Source organism: Pinus tabuliformis, chromosome X (assembly GCF_031772625.1).
Source record: "Pinus tabuliformis cultivar Carrire ecotype Pingquan chromosome X, CPIR1, whole genome shotgun sequence".
NCBI lineage: Eukaryota > Viridiplantae > Streptophyta > Pinopsida > Pinales > Pinaceae > Pinus > Pinus tabuliformis.
Window position 1 is genome coordinate 129,840,757 of NC_142308.1, and position 13,211 is coordinate 129,853,967.

The window sequence follows — 13,211 nt, forward strand, 5'->3', positions numbered from 1 at the left end:
TAAGATGGTTACATTGTCGGTCCAAAAAGACTATGTTATATAGATATAAATATTTTTATATAAATGACTAGAATGATGTCCATCACTAGGCCTAGTTGACACACGCCCCTCTAAATTAAAAATAAATAAATTATGCTCTAAATAGAAAAATAATGTCCATTATAATTAAAAAAATGAATATATTGTTAAAAAAAAAAAATTAAGATGTTTAAACCTTATATTTTAAAAAACATTTCAAAGTCTAATTTCACGAATTTATGTCCTTATTATACTATAAAATGTTTGTAAAATATTTTAATGTTACTTATTTATCTATTATATATGATTTTAAAAAATTATATATATATATATATATATATATATATATATATTGAAACTTTTATTTATTTTTATATATTTTATATTTTATATTTTATATATATTTTTTTAAATTTTTACTTGAAGAAATTTGATTCCTCTAAATTTACTTTAAATCAGTATTTAAAATAAATCCATGCTGATAAATTTAAAAATTATCACATATAATTTTAAAAATTATCACATATAATTTAAAAAAAATTGAAAATTTTAAAAGTAAACCATTTGGGAAACTGTAAAATCTAAGGTCCGTTTAGCTTACATATTTCTCAATTCAGAAGGAAATTATGGTTATTTCCTATTGAATATTGAGTAACTTGCGTTGTCATCTGAATCTCCAAACTACTTCGGTCCAATTCCTGGGAACGGTCTCACAATGGCTGATACGTGATACGCATGATGGGAACGGTCTCACATTGGATGTTGCGAGATGGGCAGCGCGACATGAACTTTTATAAGCGATCTGTCGCCAAATAGCGCATGCAGAGCAGCAGAACTGATGTTCAACGGGTCTGATCAACAGCAATTTCTGTTGTAACTCCCAACGGGGAGTTCTTGCAGGAACTCACAACGGGGAAAGAGGATTGTGGCATAGATTTTATGGTCTGTTAAAAGGGATATATTCTCCATTATTATTGGGACGAGCGTTTTTCTCATGAACTTCTGAATGCTTTTCGATGGGGCTCTGATAAGCAGATTGCAGAACAGGTGGGGGAACTGGGTTGTTGTTGGTAATTTGACAGGGAATGAAGAATGGGTGCTGGAGTGCTTTTCTTGCCGTGGGTCTACTGTTAGGATCCCACGATAACATTAATTTTATTAGGTCTATGGCCTCAGCACTTACACTCGGTATGAGAGAGGACAACCGTTCAGTAGCATCAACAAACCTAAACTCTTTTGGAAAATTATAATTCAAAGATGCAGCGAGAGCTAACCCATGAAGCCATGTTTGGCTATTGGGACATCCAATCACAGAGCAAATTTTATAAATCTGATCTACCTCTCTTGAGCCACCAAAGAGATTGCAGCCAGCCAAAAGTTGCGCCATGATAACACCCATTGCCCAGATGTCAATGGCGAAGTCATAATCAGTGGATCCAAGAAGCAGTTCCGGCGCCCGATAGGGACGTGTCACAACATATGATCAGAGTGGCTGCCCTGATTGAAGTAGCAGGTTTTTAGCCAACCCAAAATCTGCAATTTTAATGGTGTCTCCACAAACTAATAGGTTATTTGGCTTCAGATCTCGGTGACAATATCCTTGCTCGTGCATGTATGCAAGCCCCTTGAAAAGCTGGAAGAATAAATTGCGCACTTCTTGCTCTGAGAACGGATGGCCTCTGAGTCTCATGAGCTCAGTCAAATCACAATCCATACACTCGAGCACCAAATATAATGTGTTACTCTCCATTATCACTTCATGCAGGCTTACTATATTGGGGTGAACCAATTCTCGCATGCATCTCACCTCTGCAATATTCAAGCATTCCTCATACGCACTGAAACTTCTCTTAAGTTTCTTGATGGCAAAAATATTGCCCGTCATTATCTCCGTCGCCTTCTGAACGGTTCCATTAGTTCCTGTGCCCAAAATCTCTCCGAGAATGACATAACGATTCATTGGCTCTGAAATATTAAAATAACAACATTGAGCCTGTGTCGAACTAGTCTTACGAATTCATACATTAAGTGAACTATCGTTGTTAAAACTTATAAATACAAATAAGAAAGGTTTCTGCACCAAATTTCGGGTCGGCTTTCACAATATATTTTTCTATATTAAAAATATAAACTTAGTTTTTATTTATATATTTTTCTATCTTAAAAATATAAAGTCAGTTTTTTTTTTTTTTTAAATAAATGAAGTTAAATCAAATAAGTATGCTAAATAATCCGTATAAGTGATGAGTTTGGAATATCCCTTAAAACTGTTTTTGTTTGGGTAAGTTTTTTTTTTAACATTTTATATTGTAAATAAAAGTTATAAGCAACAAGCTTGAAGTATGTCCTAAAACTGCTAAGATCTCTTTAGCCAAGCTCTTTTCCCTCACATAAAGAAACAGGCTAGTAACCCAAGACCCATTGTGTGACGCCCTAGCAACTTGGGCAGGGCGTGCACGACGGTTGGCACAAAAGTGACATGACCCACGGACGAGCCGGATGGGTGAACCGTGCACGGCGACCCGGCGGGCGAACAAACTGGACGGCGGTCGGGTGGCGAGCTGGGTAGAAGCGCGCCCACCCATCGGGCGGACACACACGGCAGTCAGATGGAACGGCGAGCTGGGCAGAAGCGCGTCCACCCATCGGACGGACACACACGGCAGTCAGATGGAACGGCGAGCTGGGCAGAAGCGCACCCACCCATCGGGCGGACACACACGGAAGTCGGGTGGAACGGCGAGCTGGGCAGAAGCGCGCCCACCCACCGGGCGGACACACACGACAGTTGAACAGAACGGCGAGCTGGACAGAGGCGCGCCCGCTTACCGGACAGACACGAGACGATTGAACGGCGAGCTGGGCAGGGGCGCGCCCGCTTACCGGGTAGACACACACGACGGTTGGGCGGCGAGCCGGGCGAAGGCGCGCCCGCCTGCCGGGCAGACAGACACAACAGACGGTTGGGCGGCGAGCTGCGCGAAAGCGCGCCCGCCCGCCGGATAGACAGACACGACAGACGGTTGGGCGGCGAGCTGGGCGAAAGCGCGCCCGCCCACCGGGCAAACAGACACAGCAGTGAACGTGGGCACGAGCAGGACGCGGCGTGCGACAGCAAACGAAGGACCGGTCGAATGATCGGCAGGTCGACCCGAGGGCGACCCGCACCAAACGGGCGGGCGACCCAAGGGCGAACCTTACCCGGGCGCAGGTGGCGAGTTGAAGACATGGGCGAAGGCAGGGCGAACACGAGTTGGGCGTGGGCACGAGTGGACGCGGGCCAAGCTGGAACATGGGCGACAGTCGACACAAGGGCACGGGTAGCAATGAACAGTGGGCAAAAGGCTCACGAATTAAGGAACACAGAACCGAAGTTATAAGGGCGTGGTCGCCCTTGCCTTAAAGCAAGGGCCGACCCGCCCCTCAAGGATAATTCGGGGTTTCGTAAAGTTGAAGTAATGGCGTCGGCCGAAAGACTAGAAGCCCCTAGAGGCAAGCTGGGCGACTATAAAGAAGGCGAGCTCACTTTGACAAAGACATTCAAGCAAGTCTTGAGCGTTCTCTCCATACGCAAAAGATAGAGACAGGAAATGCGCACTCTCTTGTAGTGCGAGTCTATTGAGCTGTTGGGTGAACGAAAACAGAGCGCAGGTCGGGTTATTGGGTGAAGCCGAACAGTTATACAGTGAGAACGTGGCCGCAGTCGGGCAGTTCGAGCAGGGGTAAAACCGTGAGGCGGATCTTGGTCACGGTGACTTGGTTCTAAGAGCACGTCGAAGTGCGCAGGTCAGATAGCAGGTCAGAGTTCGGGTGAGCTACCTTGCTGTAGCATCGGTGCACGAAGGCGGAGGTTGGTCATACATTTAGCAGTGCGCAACCGGTCGGCGAGTTGGGAGTTCGGGTGAACCAACTCGGCCGAGGTACAGCGCTGTGGTTGGACTGTTGTATATTCGGTGGAGTGCGCAGAACCGGCCGGCGAGTTAGCGCTCGAGGGAGCCAACTCGGCCGCGGGTCGCGCTTTTGTAAACGGGCGTTTGCCCGAACTGTAATATTGGTTAGAGCGCGGTCGTGGGTTTGCCCGACGCCAGCTTGAGTGTGCGGCCGAGACTTCAGTCCGGCGCACTATTGTAATCCTTTGTAATTTGGTTATAATATAAATTCGGTTGGGTGAACTCTTTGGGAGTTGCCCCTCCCACAAATCTTGATGTGTTGATTATTGATGCGGTATTGATTTTGTTAAATATTGATGAAGAGTTATGTTAATGTTTAATGAAGATTAATGTACTCGGTAAAGAAATAAGTTAAGTATTTGTGATTGAGGCGTAGTCCATAAACGTACGGTCGGCAAGATTGGGCGTTTGGTGGTGCCGCGCATCGCCCAATTAGAAAAAAAAAAGATTGGGGGCGTGACAGGTGGTATCAGAGCTCGGTCAGCGAGCTGGTTCGAAGTATTTTTAACTTAGACAAGGTTGTCTTGGTTGAAAGAAAAATTGAAGGTGAATCTGCATGTTCTAAGGCAACGTAGCTCGAGAAGATGTCTATCTTGGAATTACTGGGTTGCGAAACCTTGGAAGAACTCGAGAAGGAAATTCTTGAAGAAAATGACAAACTACGACGGGAGTACATGGATTGCGGCAGGAAGTTGGCAGCAACAAAGCGCGCTCTCCGTGCGTTAGTGAAAAAAGGGGCTTCGAACTTGAATGTAGACGAAGCTAACCGACTTACAAAAGAAGGGCTCTTGATAGAAACAGAACTCAAAGAGCTAAGACTAAGACACGAAATGAACAAAAGAAGGAAGGATTGTTTAATCCTCGAAAGACGCCTCGAGACCTTGAAGGGGGAAGTAAGGCTTGAGGAAAAACGCAAAGAAAAACTCGAAGAGAGGGTCTCGAGAGTTGAAGAAAACCTGATTATAGAAGTCTCGTCCGCAGAAGAACTTCATGATAAGGCTGCAAATGAGGTAGATTTGGACGCTACCTCCAAGGTAGAAATCGAAGTAGACAACGAAGAGACGGGTACAGAAAAATGGGGACTGTTGTATGCTCAGGCAAAGTTCGGTATAACAGACGTTTTCGCTATGATTGATAGCGGAGCTTCGCACAATTTTATGAGTCGAAGAACGGCGAGGAAACTTGGACTGCAGGTTGTGCCCATGGAGGCGCAGATAAAGACAGTTAATTCCCCTCCGACAAATGTTTTCGGTATGGCTGAAGGAGTGATGATCACTCTTGGTACATGGACCGGGAAGGTAGACTTCACCATAGTAAGGATTGACGATTATGAGGCCGTGTTGGGAATGGAATTCATGAAGCAATATGAGGTCGTAGTCGTGCCACATCTGAAGAAACTTTTCATCTATGATGGTCAGGGAGACACACCTATTGGTGTTCCAACCATTAGCATGACGAGAAACGATTCTAAGAAAGACAATCGACTGCTTAAGGATAAGACGAAGATTGTGGAACAGCCCTTGGCTGTTGAAACACTCTCCGGTAGTTGTTCGAACGTGCTCAAAGGACCAGAGGAAGTGAGAGACAACATCGGGGATGTGCAGGAAGTACCGAAGATCCAAGAGGGAGATCGGGAGTCATGTCAACACAAAACAAGAAATGAGGAGCCTGACATTGAAATGGAGCTGGTTGATAAAGGAGAACCTCCAGGTTCTCCCCAGGCATCTTCTTAAAGAACGAAAGGGGTGGGCTCATTGTTGGCTGTTCAAGGCAATGAGCCCTCACTTGGAGATTGAGCAGGTATGAGGACGTGCAGCAGAAAATGGGGGTTCCCATAGATCTGGGCATGGGACAATAAGGCGAACACTTGATTATGAAGCAGACTTGGTGGAAGCAGACTCTATGCAGGTTGGCGGACACCTTGCATGAGGGAGCCTACACCATAGTAAAGATCAACCTTGGCGGTGGATGAGTTGTCGGGTCGACAACGTCTTCGGGTGGAGGAGAGTGTGACGCCCTAGCAACTCGGGCAGGGCGTGCACGACAGTTGGCACAAAAGTGACATGACCCACGGACGAGCCGGACGGGTGAACCGTGCACGGCGACCCGGCGGGCGAACAAACTGGACGACGGTCGGGTGGCGAGCTGGGCAGAAGCGCGCCCACCCATCGGGCGGACACACACGGCAGTCAGATGGAACGGCGAGCTGGGCAGAAGCGCGCCCACCCATCGGACGGACACACACGACAGTCAGATGGAATGGCGAGCTGGGCAGAAGCGCGCCCACCCATCGGGCGGACACACATAGAAGTCGGGTGGAACAACGAGCTGGGCAGAAGCGCGCCCACCCACCGGGCGGACACACACGACAGTTGAACAGAACGGCGAGCTGGACAGAGGCGCGCCCGCTTACCGGACAGACACGAGACGATTGAACGGCGAGCTGGGCAGGGGCGCGCCCGCTTACCGAGTAGACACACACGACGGTTGGGCGGCGATCCGGGCGAAGGCGCGCCCGCCTGCCGGGCAGACAGACACAATAGACGGTTGGGCGGCGAGCTGGGCGAAAGCGCGCCCGCCCACCGGATAGACAGACACGACAGACGGTTGGGCGGCGAGCTAGGCGAAAGCGCGCCCGCCCACCGGGCAAACAGACACAGCAGTGAACGTGGGCATGAGCAGGACGCGGCGTGCGACAGCAAACGAAGGACCGGTCGAATGATCGGCAGGTCGACCCGAGGGCGACCCGCACCAAACGAGCGGGCGACCCAAGGGCGAACCTTACCCGGGCGCAGGTGGCGAGTTGAAGACATGGGCGAAGGCAGGGCGGACACGAGTTGGGCGTGGGCACGAGTGGACGCGGGCCGAGCTGGAACATGGGCGACAGTCGACACAAGGGCGCGGGTAGCAATGAACAGTGGGAAAAAGGCTCACGAATTAAGGAACACAGAACCGAAGTTATAAGGGCGTGGTCGCCCTTGCCTTAAAGCAAGGGCCGACCCGCCCCTCAAGGATAATTCGGGGTTTCGTAAAGTTGAAGTAAGGGCGTCGGCCGAAAGACTAGAAGCCCCTAGAGGCAAGCTGGGCGACTATAAAGAAGGCGAGCTCACTTTGACAAAGACATTCAAGCAAGTCTTGAGCGTTCTCTCCATACGCAAAAGATAGAGACAGGAAATGCGCACTCTCTTGTAGTGCGAGTCTATTGAGCTGTTGGGTGAACGAAAACAGAGCGCAGGTCGGGTTATTGGGTGAAGCCGAACAGTTATACAGTGAGAACGTGGCCGCAGTCGGGCAGTTCGAGCAGGGGTAAAACCGTGAGGCGGATCTTGGTCATGGTGACTTGGTTCTAAGAGCACGTCGAAGTGCGCAGGTCAGATAGCAGGTCAGAGTTCGGGTGAGCTACCTTGTTGTAGCATCGGTGCACGAAGGCAGAGGTTGGTCATACATTTAGCAGTGCGCAACCGGTCGGCGAGTTGAGAGTTCGGGTGAACCAACTCGGCCGAGGTACAGCGCTGTGGTTGGACTGTTGTATATTCGGTGGAGTGCGCAGAACCGGCCGGCGAGTTAGCGCTCGGGTGAGCCAACTCGGCCGCGGGTCGCGCTGTTGTAAACGGGCGTTTGCCCGAACTGTAATATTGGTTAGAGGGCGGTCGTGGGTTTGCCCGACGCCAGCTTGTTCATCATTTGAGTGTGCGGCCGAGACTTCAGTCCGGCGCACTATTGTAATCCTTTGTAATTTGGTTATAATATAAATTCGGTTGGGCGAACTCTTTGGGAGTTGCCCCTCCCACAAATCTTGATGTGTTGATTATTGATGCGGTATTGATTTTGTTAAATATTGATGAAGAGTTATGTTAATGTTTAATGAAGATTAATGTACTCGGTAAAAATAAGTTAAGTATTTGTGATTGAGGCGTAGTCCATAAACGTACGGTCGGCAAGATTGGGCGTTCGGTGGTGCCGCGCACCGCCCAATTAGAAAAAAAAAAAGATTGGGGGCGTGACACATTGGCTTAGGAGTGAAAGCTTACCCTTTACAGACCAGCCGCTAGTTATTCTAGGTGGTGTGGTTTTCTTTGAATAAGAACAATGAGTCATTTATAAGTTAGCCTTAGGTGACAGTAACCAAAAAGACTATTAATACATGATAAATTTTTAGTTTCTAAAAAACAATTATAAACAATTTCACATACAAATAAAAACTTACCAACTAAAAAAATTCCAACAGATATCACCATTAATAATATTCTAAATTTATATTAAATATATGCTGTTTAAAAATCAAATTTCTATTATACTGGTTCAACCATGGCAATATTCATTATAACTCTTTCTCCATTCTTATTGATATTTCAGATCATAATAAAAGGGTCTTTTGTTTTCTTAAATAACTGACTATTTATAATAATTGAATAGGTAATAGGATTAGTGAGCGTAAATATTTTATTTTAGGTTATTGAAAATTTTATTTATTTATTAAATGGTCGTGTTGTGATTTATTAGTGTAATATATATTAATTAGTAAAAAACTATTAATGTTATTATTGTAATCATTAAAAATTAAGGTTTTTATGGTAAGAAATTAGTTATAAAGTTAGACTAACTTTATGTTACGTTTGTTGAGATTGTCATTATATCCAAATATTTTTCATTTGGAGGTTGTCGCAACAAAAATATTAGTGAATATTATTTTTTTCTCGGAATATCAATACAAGTTTTTGTTTGTGTAAATGTTATATTGTGATTTGTATTTTATTATTTATATAGGTTTTAAATTGTAGGTATTTTCTACATCGTTATATATGGAGAAATATGGGTTTTATTTAAGGAAAATAATTAAAAATGTTCTTGAAACTTTATATAGATTAGAAAAATTGGAGTGTTATTTTGATGGGATATGTTTATAGTAATCACAACATTTGTGGAGTAGGAGGTAATGAATTTTTAGGAAGACATTATGAGATCAAATTCAAAGGAATTGTAAGAGATGAATTAAATAAGAAAAATGTGTATTTTATGATAAACTCTAAAAATAACATATTAGGAATTTGTAAATAGTGTACAAGTTATGAATGAGTAGGAAAATGAAACTTTCAGTATAATATTATTATCAACAATATTAATGGAGAAAATTAGAGATGGGAAAACATATTTTATTTCATTATCTTTGCAACAATCTATAGAGAGCTAAATAAGAAGTTACATATGTTGTTTTAGTAAGCACTAAGGATGCACAAGTGATTGAAGGAGATAATACAAAAACATAAATGGAAATAACCAATTTCAAACTTCAATTTATTTCTAATTGAGCTATAGTACAAATGATATGTTGGATGTGTTCTTTTGAAATAAATATCAATGTAAAACCACCACGTTTAAAAAATTGATTGTAATAAGTGAATTTTTGTTTAATTTGATGTTTCTGAAATATTTTATCATTGCATCAAGTGAAAAATTTGATCTTTTTTTAAGAGCCCAAGCTTGGCAACCACATGTATATTTGTTTTAATATGAAAATACAATTTTTTTGTAGGAAACAAATATACTAAAACTTTATCAATGCACCTTCATATCCCAACACATATAGTAGCCTTAACTTCAAAGGCATTTTTTAGGCTAGAGACATATTCCATTGCCTATAAACATTGATATTTATCATATAGTGAATCAAATTATCGCTAGGAAACATACATATAAGGAATACAAGTGGGATACCTTAGTTGGATGCCTTTGTACAACCGTGTAGGTATGAGTAAATTCATAATTCATTATATGTAATTTTATTATATATTTTATCTTCCACATGCCCTTGGGTATATTCAAAGACCCATAGGCATGCTAGAACCACTCCTACAAAATCATTTTGACTATTTATCTCTATAGTGTACATACCACAACAGTAGATGATATTTCTCTTGTATATATGGGAATTGGGTAGTACAACCAAGGGTATAATGTTTCCTCAATTAGCATGAAATATTGTAGCATTCCCTCCCACCTCCTTGTACTTTCTCAAGTGGTGAGAGATGTCACCTATGAATTAACCCTATATCCAAACTCCATTATGAATATTGTGTTACATAAATTCTTATTTTCCAAAAAATGTAATTAAATTGTGATATCACCATCACATCCAGTTGGTCAATGGATTTCAGTTGACATATATTTCATCTCAATCCAATTCCTTGATTGAAAGTTATGGCTTATTGAAGTTAGACCAAACATAATGCCACATGGAATCCACTTATAGCTGACATGGTTCACCCATGTCCCCACACGGAGTTCCATGTCACTCGAAATCACCTTGAGTAGATTTTTGGATACGTAGATTACTTCTAATTGTGTATGCATGTAAATTAAAATCATGCCAAAAAAATAGAAAACATTGAAATGAAAATTCACAAACTATAATTTAACACAAAATATAATGTAGGAAACCCTTTGATGAGAAAACCTAGCTGGAAGGCAAGGCTACTATGCTCTCTTTCATTGAATAGAAAATGACCATGAGTACAAATATGTATGGACTATGGATCCTAGGATACAATAGTGCAAAAATACTCTTTGTATGCTTTATCTACTATTCCTCTCAACTATTTTTTTCTTATCTATGGAACAACATGTTATCAAAAAGAATGACCTTGTTTCCTCCGAGTGGCCCAGTTATAACAGAACTAGATAACCTACTAGTGGTTAGGTTTGAATACCTCAATTCTTAATTAGAACTACAATATAGAATCTTCTAGATTATTCATTGTAATCACATTTATAGCCCCTTTTCCATGAGTTATTGGGGCTTATGTCATGTCCTCTTGAATTATGGTGGTGAAAATAGGAAGGTCACTTCTAAGTGGAATGACTTTTGCATACAGACTCTAATTGAGGAAATTATTGCATTAATGGAAAGGTCTATATGTGTGGAAAATGTGAAAAATGTTTTTCACTATAGAAAAAGAGTTTAACCCCAAAAAAATGTGTTCTTTAATGCCTCAAAATTCTCTTGGAACGTTTGAGACCCCAATTTGCCAAATTGGGTCCCACTAGTAAAAATGGTCTTGTGAGATGATTCCTCTACATTTTGCACTCTAAAAGCACCAATATGGATGAAAAATAATATAATATCCAATCCAAATTAATAAAACATCGTTCTCTATAAACTCAAATATATTACATTTATATAGTTGGAGTGAGACCCAACTATTTCCAATCTTGGACAGAGAGGTTTAGAGAATACTTTAATAACCTCCACAAACTCAACCAAACTAAATCTACAAAATATTCCAGTGTAAGAATTAATCTTAACATCCCCCCTCAATGCTTACATTACAAAGATTACATTACAAATAAATCACATAAACATATCTTACTTTGATGTTTGTCTAGTCTAGTCTTCATTAGCACTTCACTCTGCACTAAGATCTCATTTACTATGCTCTTTCTCGACCACCAACTTCAGTCTTCCACTTGATCCATTTAAGATACAATTTAATCCAAACACCATTTATGTCTTTGATGGACTAATGATTCTTGAAATACCCTTAAAAATAGTCCATTCTTTCGACATAATTCCATCTATCAAAATGTAGTGAACTACAATTTTGACAACTATATATGTAAGTGGTATATTTGGTATATATGCTAAATGTATACAACATTCAACCAAAAAACTTGACATTTTTCACATAAAAAATTACAAACACATAATGATAACTTTTAAATTATGTTCTTGAAAAACAAAAGAAAAAAAGTCACACCAACATATAACAAATTGTAGACATAACTAAACTAGTGAAGTTTTCTTTCAACACTGAAGAATGTCAAGAGCCACTAGTTTAAATTATGTTACTCTATTCATTTAATGGTTCTCCATATTTCACAAACCAAAAACAAATATAATTTGACTACACAATCATTTATAGCAACACTAAAATGGACCCAACTATCCTTATAGTGGAAAAACCATCAATGAATCTAGACACTGGTGATGAACCTGAGGTCCTTTGAAGATTCAAAATCTCATTTGCTTCGAAGCATGTACAATACAAGTGTTATGATAGTGGGTTTAGTTTTTCATAAAATGAGCTTGACTACCCACTATTGCACCCACTAAACTATTAATACACTAATCACATATCACAAATCAAAGGGCTATGACCAAATTCCAAGTCATGGCATCTAATTGTAGTTGGAAGATCCATGTTTCCTCCTATTATGCAATTACTTATAGTGAAAGAGAATTTATGGCTAGAATATGACATATGTGCAAAGGGATGCTAGGATTTGTAGTTTTGGTGGAATTTTGGCTAGGATTCCATCATCTGATGAATGAATAGATAATTCTAGTACTGTCATGATCTCATTGATGAATCACCTGAGAGTCGATATGTAGCTTATCATTACAACTTCAAAATTTGACCTGCTGAGTAGCTTCAAGAAATGAGGCACACAATAGAATCACCGACTTGAAGAGATTCTGGAAACCTTCAAATATCTCAAAAGATTCTAGCTTCACTCTTTGAAATCATTAAGGAGTTCATGTGCAGAAATTGAAATGAACACGATTACTCTTTGCCTTTGCATTAACCATGATCTGATGTCTTTGAAAATGGAAGTTGTAATTTTGCAAGGAAATCACCTTTGATAAAATTGGTGGCCCATTTATAAAGGCATGCATTTACCATGTATATACTCCCATAAAATTTTCCTTCAATTATAAAATTGTTCACTACATTTTTTGTTGACAAGAGCACTAAATTGTTTCTCCTCCTGGGGTTAACTTCATTGAAATTTGTGTGAGATTTGAATTTTCTTGAAAGTCATACATGTAGATTGTGCTACACACCATAAAAAACACTCAATGTCCATGGCCTTACAATATAGGAAAATAAAACTCACAATAAAAAGACGCAATCAAAAAACACACTTCCAAAACCTATGATACAATAAATAAATTTCACATTTTCCTATTCCTGGCCTCTCCCGCAAGGGAGTTATTCCTAGAGCTAGGCTCTGCTACCAAAAAATATTTTTTAATTACACACCGTAACTATTTCAAACACAAATATGTTATTTTTGATATAGTTGGAGTGAGATACAATTATTTCTAATCTTGGACATAGAATTTGAGCAAATATCTCAACGACCTCCATGAAACTCAACCAAACTAAATCTAATAAATCTACCAATGTAAGCATTAATCCTAAAAATCATCGTTATTAAAAATAAAAATGTAAATCCTAAGAG

At 41.2% G+C, this 13,211-nt stretch overlaps 1 pseudogene; it reads right to left on the bottom strand.

Moving 5' to 3' along the window:
* Nucleotides 1-955: 955 nt before the first annotated feature.
* LOC149138771 (cyclin-dependent kinase F-4 pseudogene) lies at nucleotides 956-1,978 on the bottom strand (annotated as a pseudogene).
* Nucleotides 1,979-13,211: the final 11,233 nt, after the last annotated feature.